The sequence below is a fragment of the Microtus ochrogaster genome, unplaced genomic scaffold (genome assembly GCF_000317375.1).
Source record: "Microtus ochrogaster isolate Prairie Vole_2 unplaced genomic scaffold, MicOch1.0 UNK18, whole genome shotgun sequence".
NCBI lineage: Eukaryota > Metazoa > Chordata > Mammalia > Rodentia > Cricetidae > Microtus > Microtus ochrogaster.
In genome coordinates this window covers 1,499,932-1,507,474 of record NW_004949116.1, presented here as the reverse complement: position 1 = coordinate 1,507,474, position 7,543 = coordinate 1,499,932, and positions in this window count along the sequence as shown.

Below are 7,543 nucleotides of genomic sequence, written 5' to 3'. Positions count from 1 at the left end.
AAGGATTTCTGCCTCCTCCCCGCCACCGCCTCCCATTTCCCTCCCCCTCCCCCATCAAGTCCCTCTCCCTCATCAGCTTGAAGAGCAATCAGGGTTCCCTGACCTGTGGGAAGTCCAAGGACCGCCCACCTCCATCCAGGTTTAGTAAGTTGAGCATCCAAACTGCCTAGGCTCCCCCAAAGCCAGTATGTGCAGTAGGATCAAAAACCCATTGCCATTGTTCTTGAGTTCTCAGTAGTCCTGAATTTCTTTAATTGAAAATGGGGGAGGAATTATTTATATGTCTGATGCACTCACTTATCAGGAGAATTCAGTGTTCCCTCCTTCCCTTTCCCCCCACCCCCCTTTCTCACACATTCACACGCTATCTTATGTGGTCTGATTGCTGGTTTGTAGTTGCTATAGTGATCATTTTCCCTTCAGTATGAGAGTTACTCATCATTTTGGTGTGTATGCTTCTCAACTTAGTTCTCAAATCCCCAGGGAAGTATCTAACAAAGTACTTTGTAGTTTTTGCCTCCACCAGTTCCTTAGTGATAGTAACAAAATATCACAGAGTAACTACTTAAAATAATAGCGCCCCCCACCCCTTTTTTTTCTTCATGGTTTTGGAGGCTGGAACCAGAAGGATTGGTTTTTTTGTCCTTCCTTTCAGTTTGGTTTGCAGATAGCTGTATTCTCCCTGTGTGCTAACACAGTCTTGCTTTCATGTTTAGTTGTGATATCTTTTTGTTGAAAAATTACTTGTGTGTGTGTACACCTATGTGGAAGTCAGAGAACAACTTATGAGAGTTGGTTTTCTCCTTCCACAACGATAGGTCTTGGGTATCGCATTTCAGTTGTCAGGTTTGGCAACAAGTGCCTTTACCTGCTGAGTCAACTCACCAGTCTCCCAGACTACATCTCTTGTTGTCAATTTTCAAAGATTAGGTCTATTCATTTTACATCTTTGCCTAAATGTATTCATGTGTGCCATCTTTGTGCTAGGTGCCTATAAAGGTCAGAAGGGGTTGGATCTTGTGGAATTGGGCAAAGGATGGTTGTAGACCACTATATAGGTTCTGGAAATTGAACCCGGCTCCTCTGCAAGAGCAATATATGGTTTTAACTTGTGAGCCATCTTTCTTGCCCTACAGCCCCACTCCATCAGATTATATCTTAGCTATTTTCACTTCATTTCATTTTAAAAGGTGGCCCTATTTCCAAACAAACTTATATTTTGGGATGCTTGATCATTAGGATTTTGACATACAAATTTGAGGATTACAAAATTAAAGTTCAAGCATGTCTCTACCATCATAATCACTATTTTTTTAAAGAAAAATTTCCTATCCATATTTCAGATACCAATTTTCTGCATTAAATTGATTTGACAAAATGCATTAGAAAAGCATCTTTAAGAGAGACAGGTTTATTTTAGGTCATAGCTTCAGATAATTCAGTTGTTTGTCCCCATGTGCTTGAACAAAACCTGGTGATGGGAGCATGTCGTAGAGGAAATTCTCCACATTAGGATTCACAGGAAACAGATAAAGGATGCTTGGGCTCTGACTTTAGAGCTTTCCTTCTTTTTTTTACTTTTATTCCATGGGATCCCCAGAATGTGGGACGGTGCTACCCATGTTCAGTTGATCCTGTCTGAAAATGCATGCTGGGCATGGTGGTGCATGTCTGAGCACTAGGGAAATGGTTGTCTCAAAAAACCAAACAACAGGACCCCCCCCCCCCCCCAGAGCCCTCAAGAATATGCTTTAGAAATCTCTTAGACAGCTTTCAGTTTCATCCAGGTGACAATCAACCACCACAGCTACTAAAACTTTTCATCACAGAGACATAAATTCTAAAAATTCTTCTTTCTTTTCTTTTTTTTTCTTTTTGGTTTTCGGACAGACTTTTTCTGATTACCATCCCTGACTGCCGTGGCACTTGCTTTGTAGACCAGGCAGGCCTTGAGCTCACAGAGATCTGCCTGCCTCTGTCTCCCAAGTGCTAGGACTAAAGGTGAGTTAAAATAATTCTAACATGTCTACTTTAATAATTCTACAAGTAAATCTCATATGGTTTTATTCACATTCTTAAAATTACTGTACTAAACAAAACCACCCTCATGCCAGGCAGTTTAATTCCAGCACTCAGGCAGGTAGATCTGTTTGAGGCCAGCTTGGTCTACAAAGCGAGTTCCAGGACAGTCAGGGCTGCACAAAGGATCTCTTCCTACCTTGAAAAAACAAAACAAACCTACAGCTACTCTCACACACGCGCACGTGCGGACACGGACACACACACACACACACACACACACACACACACACACACACACACACACACTTGTCCAGAATCTGAAAAAAAATGTAACCTTGTTGAGGAAATATTGGAAGTAGATTCTTCAATGCAATCAGGTTGAGGGAGATAACCTTAGAATAGGACAATCCCTAAATTCAGTTATGGTTGGCCTTGTAAGAAGGGCACCTAGACACTGACACACAGGAAGTTGGCCATCACATAAAGAAAGCAAAGACTGAAATTAGAAAGCCATAAGACAGGCCTCAGCAAGGATTGCTGGCCTCACCAGAAACCAGGAGATGAGACACAGAGCAGATTTTCCCTCAGAATCTACAGATGGCCATATCTTTGTCAGTGACTTGTTTTTGACTTCCAGCTTCCAGAAGTGTGACAGAAGAAGCGTGTATTTTGAAGCCATGCTGTTTGTGACATTTTGTTATGGTAGCTCCAAGAAGCTTGTACAGCTACCTACTTCTTTAGTTTAACAGGAATATTCACCCTGAAAATAATTCAGGGTTAAGTAGCAGATTACAGCCTTTCCTGTAAAGTATAATTGAAAATGAGACAAAAATTATGTAGTCTTTATTCCAGAATATATTTTTCCCACTGGAAGTATTTTCCAACTCCCACTGAAAAGATTGTTCAAAAAATTAATAACAAGAAAACCCTAATAAAATACAGCTTTATCATTTTGTTTCAGTAGCATATGAATGAATGTGATGTATCCCGTCTTTACTAGAGTTTTCTTATTTGACAGCAGTACCCACCTGTGCTCTGGATACTATCTCAACCTCTTATTCCGAAATGCATTTTTTGGGGCAGTGGTGGTGCACGCCTTTAATCCCAGCACTTGGGAGGCAGAGGCAGGCGGATCTCTGTGAGTTGGAGGCCAGACTGGTCTACAGAGCTAGTTCTAGAGCTATTATACAGAGAAACCCTGTCTTGGGGGAGTGGGAAATCCTTATTTTTTTTTACTTTCTTTCTTTTGAGACAGTCTCACTTTGTATCCCTGACTGTCCTAAACTTGCTATGTAGACCAGGATGGCCTTAAAACAGATCCACCTACCTCTGCCTCCCAAAAGCTGAATTTCAGGTGTGAACTACTATGCTTGACACAGTTTTATTCTCTCACAAAGACCCGTAATTCTTGAACCCTTCTTCATCTCTGTCATTACGTATATTTATCTCCAGAAACAAACTTAGACAGTTCCAATACATCATTCATGCCTTGCCTTGCTCCACTTCTCCCCTCCCTTCCCCCCTCCCCCTCTCTTTCTTGTTTTCTTGTTTTTCAAGATGGGTTTTCTGTGTGACAGCCCTGGCTGTCTTGGAGCCTGCTTGTAGACCAGGCTGACCTCAAGCTCAGAGATCCACCGGGATTAAAGACTTTCACCACCACACCCAGCTCTACCTTTTCTCATTTCTAATTCATCATGCACCTTCTGTAATCTATTTGATATTAGATTGTCACATTCAGACATTGCAAATTGTGGGGACTTTCCTCACAGGTATCTTTTACAAGTGACTGTGGACATTACACAAGTTCTTACAGGAAAGTTTTATCTTTTGGCCTTACAGGAAAGTTTTATCTTTTGGCTTCTGTGGCTGGGCTTCTCAGTTCCCTTTAGTATTTCCTTATGAACACCACTAAAAATACCAACCCCACTACCTACACTCCAGATAGCCAGTGACTGTCTTCCTGTAAGCAAACATAGCACTTTCATACACAGAGACCCAAAAGTGGATCTTTGATCATCTGGTTTCTTCTTCAGATTCCTCTAATTGTATAGATACTGGACACATTTTTGTTTTCTCCCTATTAACTCATTAATCCTATTTCTGATGACATTTGTCTCTTGATCATCCTCAAACCTGTTGAACTTAAGCATTTATTCCTCTTTTACCTATCAACACCCAAATCTTTGCAATATTCTTCTGTTTATATCTTTTATACTAATGCCAGGTAGATATTTTTGAAAATACAAATTTGCTTTCACGTCATCTCCATCATTCCATTCATTCAATAGTTATGTAGTTTAAGGCCTTAACATTGTTATACCTAATAATTTTTCCAGTTTATTTTCATTTTCAAACCATCAGAAAAATACTTCAAGGAGTATAAACAGTAGACATTTAAAAACAATTTGTTATATTGAGCACTTGCCCATGATCCTAATACTTACATTAGAATACCGTTGTTCGATCTCTGCATAAAATTGGGCATGTGTAGCTGGTAAGATGGTTCATTGTGTAAAGGTGCATGATGCCATGCTTTTAGACCTACATGGAGGAAGGAGAAGATTAACTCAGAGTTTGTTCTTAGACCTCTGCATGCCAACACACAAAATAAATGACTAAGAATGTAAAATCAGGGGCTCAGGAGACGCTTCACCAGTTAAGAACACTTGTATTCTTACAGAGGATTTGGTCAGTTCCTGGCACCCACGTGGTGGCTCACAACCATCCATAGGCACACGCAGGTGCACATGTTTATGCCTCTAATACCAACACTTAAGAAGCAGAGGCAGGAGGAGAATAGCTTGTGTTATATGATTACATCATAATGAAACAGCAATTTTTTAAAAAATGCCATGTTAATAGATCTTGAGGAAGTTATGGTAAACATAATACAAAATTGCTAACATTTAAATTAGGCACCTTGTATTCATAGGTTCTGTGCCAGGGATTCACAGCCATAGATCGGAAACAGGCAATTAAAAATTGCATTTTTAACAAACATGAGAATTTTTTTTCCCTGTAATTTCCCCATAGACAATATGCTATAACATCTCTTTGCATTGCACTTGTATCCGATTAGGTGTTCAAGGACTCTAATGATGATGCAGGTAGCAGTGGCATATGCTTGTAGTCCCAATACTTTGCAGGCTAAGGTGCTGGAACACTTTTAGCTAGAGTTCAAGATCAGTTTGAGCAGCATATCCAGATCCCATGCCAAGAACATGACACATGAACTACAAGAACAAAGATTACATGCAAATATCAGATCCTATGTCAAGAAAATGACACTAACAGTAAGGGCAACGGTTATATACAAATATCAGGCCGTATTTATGAGGGACTATTTGAGGCTTTTGGTATAGGAAAATCTTTTAGAACTAATCTCTGAGACTATTTAAGAATAACTTAATGTTTCAGTTTAGAATTTGTGGAGAGCTTCTGAGAAGTTACGGGGATCAAATCCAAGGTCCTAAATATGCTATGGAGGATGACCTTGAAATGCATCTTATTGCCTCTGTGTTAGAGCTGGGATTATAGATATAACATGCCTGGTTTGTTTGTTTGTTTGTTTTTTCGAGGCAGGGTTTCTCTGTAGCTTTGGGTCCCGTCCTGGAACTAGCTCTTGTAGACCATGCTGGCCTCGAACTCACAGAGATCCACCTGCACTCTGCTTCCCAAGTGCTGGGATTAAAGGCGTGCACCACCACTGCCTGGCACTTGCCTGGTTTTATGTGTAGCTCAAATTCAGGACTTCATGAATGCTAGACCAGCATTCTTCTAACTAAGACACATCCCTGCCATCACATACCAGCCTAATTGCATTTATTATTTTTTTTAGAAAATATATTTTATTGAAAAAGTGAATTTTTTTTAAATAGAGATTTTCATAGGTAATAGAAACTATGATGTATCGCCACTCATTTGAACAACTGTCACATTTTAGGTATCTTGTTTCATCTTACATCATATTTTTAGTAATTGATGGTGAGCTGGAAGCACAGACAGTGCTCAGTAGTTGTAGTTGTCTATTTAATATTTTTTAATTGAAAATGGTTTCTCCTCCTAGATCCTCCCCACTTCCCACCCATCTAACTCCATTCTTTGCTTCCTTCTCTGTTTCCTTAAAATATAAACTCAGCCTTATTTCATTTATACTCTTTTGTGTTCTTGTGTTACTTTGAACCAAGTTTCAGGCATAGTATTATTTCATTTGTAAGTATTTGAAAATGTAATCTTTAAAGGTAAGGATTTTCACACCTTTGATCCCAGCACTCAGGAGACAGAGCTCCAAGACATACTCAAGCTACAGAAACCCTGTCTTGAAGAAAAAAAAAATCAAGGATTTTTTAAAAGTCATAGTTCCAACTTCATACCTTAAAAATTAAGTTAAAATAAAAAAAAATGTGTAGGCTAAAGAGATGGCTCAGTGGTTGAGAGCATTTGGTGCTTTTGCAGAGGGCTCAGGTTCAGTTCCCAGCACTTACATGGTAGCTCCCAACCCCTTATAACTCTAGTTCCAGGGGATCCAACGTCCTTTTCTTTTTTGGCCTTTATAGGTATAACACACATGTGATTCACATACATACACTCAAGCAAATGCTCGTACACATAAAATTAAAATAAATCTTTATGCTGGAGAGATGGCTCAGAGATTAAAAACTCTGGCTGCTCTTCCAGAGGTCATGAGTTCAATTCTCAGCAACCACATGGTGACTCACCATAATGAGAACTGGTTCCCTCTTCTGGCCTGCAGGCATCTATACAGGCAGAACACAACATACATAATAAATAAATCTTTAAAAACAAAACAAAATGAAATTAATGCATACATATATGTGCCTGCTTGTCTCTATGTATACCTATGTGTTGTTCCCACAGAGACCAGAGAGGAACTAGAGTTACAGGCGGTTCTGAGTTGTCTGATGTGATTCTGGGAATTAAACACAAACACAGATCTTTTGCAAGAACAAGTACTCTTAACCACGAGCCATTTCTGTAGCTCTAAATTTGATAGGATTATCTCCCCCCACCCCCAGGTTTTCTCTGTGTGACAGACAGCCTTGGCTATCCTGGAATTCAATATGTAGACCAGGTTGTCCTCAAACTCACAGAGATCCACCTGCCTTTGCCTCCCTATCCCATGGGATTAAAGTCATGCACTAACACACCCGGCAGATAGAATACTTTTTATAAGTAGCCCTTCTGTCTCCCTTTTAGTTTGCTTGTTTTGAAATGGGGTCTTACTATGTTGCTCAGACTTGCTCTGTATCCTGGGTTCAAGTGATCCTCCTACCTCAATTTTCTGGGTGTACCAGGCCTGACTGCCTAGTATCTCTTGTTGATTGTCTACTCTATTCTTTTTTAAAATATTTATTTATTTATTATGTATACAATATTCTTTGTGTGTATGCCTGAAGGCCAGAAGAGAGCACCAGACCCCATTACAGCTGGTTGTGAGCCACCATGTGGTTGCTGGGAATTGAACTCAGGACCTTTGGAAGAGCAGGCAATGCTCTTAACC